The following is a 358-nucleotide window of genomic DNA, read 5'->3' on the forward strand; positions in this document are numbered from 1 at the left end:
ATCCCCACACCATCACACCACCACAATCCAGATCCATCAGACCAGCTCTTCACTTGTCCAGTGTTGGTGAGCCTATGTCCACTGCAGCCCCAGGTGTCTGTTCTTGGTGACAGGAAGTGGAACCTGATGTGGTCTCTGCTGTTGTAGTCCATCCACCTCATGGTTGGACATGTTGTTCACTCTGAAGCTTTTCTACTCACCACAACTGTAGGAGTGGTTATCTGAGGGACCTTCCTGTCTTCTCCAACTAGTCTGTCCATTCTCTTCTGACCTCTGACCTCTGACCTCTCTCATCAACACAGAGCTGCTGTTCCTATTGTTGGCTCCATTCTGAGGAAAAGCTCACTGAGATTCTGAT

Source organism: Trachinotus anak, unplaced genomic scaffold (genome assembly GCF_046630095.1).
Source record: "Trachinotus anak isolate AG129_WGS33_773 ecotype Australia unplaced genomic scaffold, CSIRO_AGI_Tana_v1 ptg000042l, whole genome shotgun sequence".
Taxonomy (NCBI): domain Eukaryota; kingdom Metazoa; phylum Chordata; class Actinopteri; order Carangiformes; family Carangidae; genus Trachinotus; species Trachinotus anak.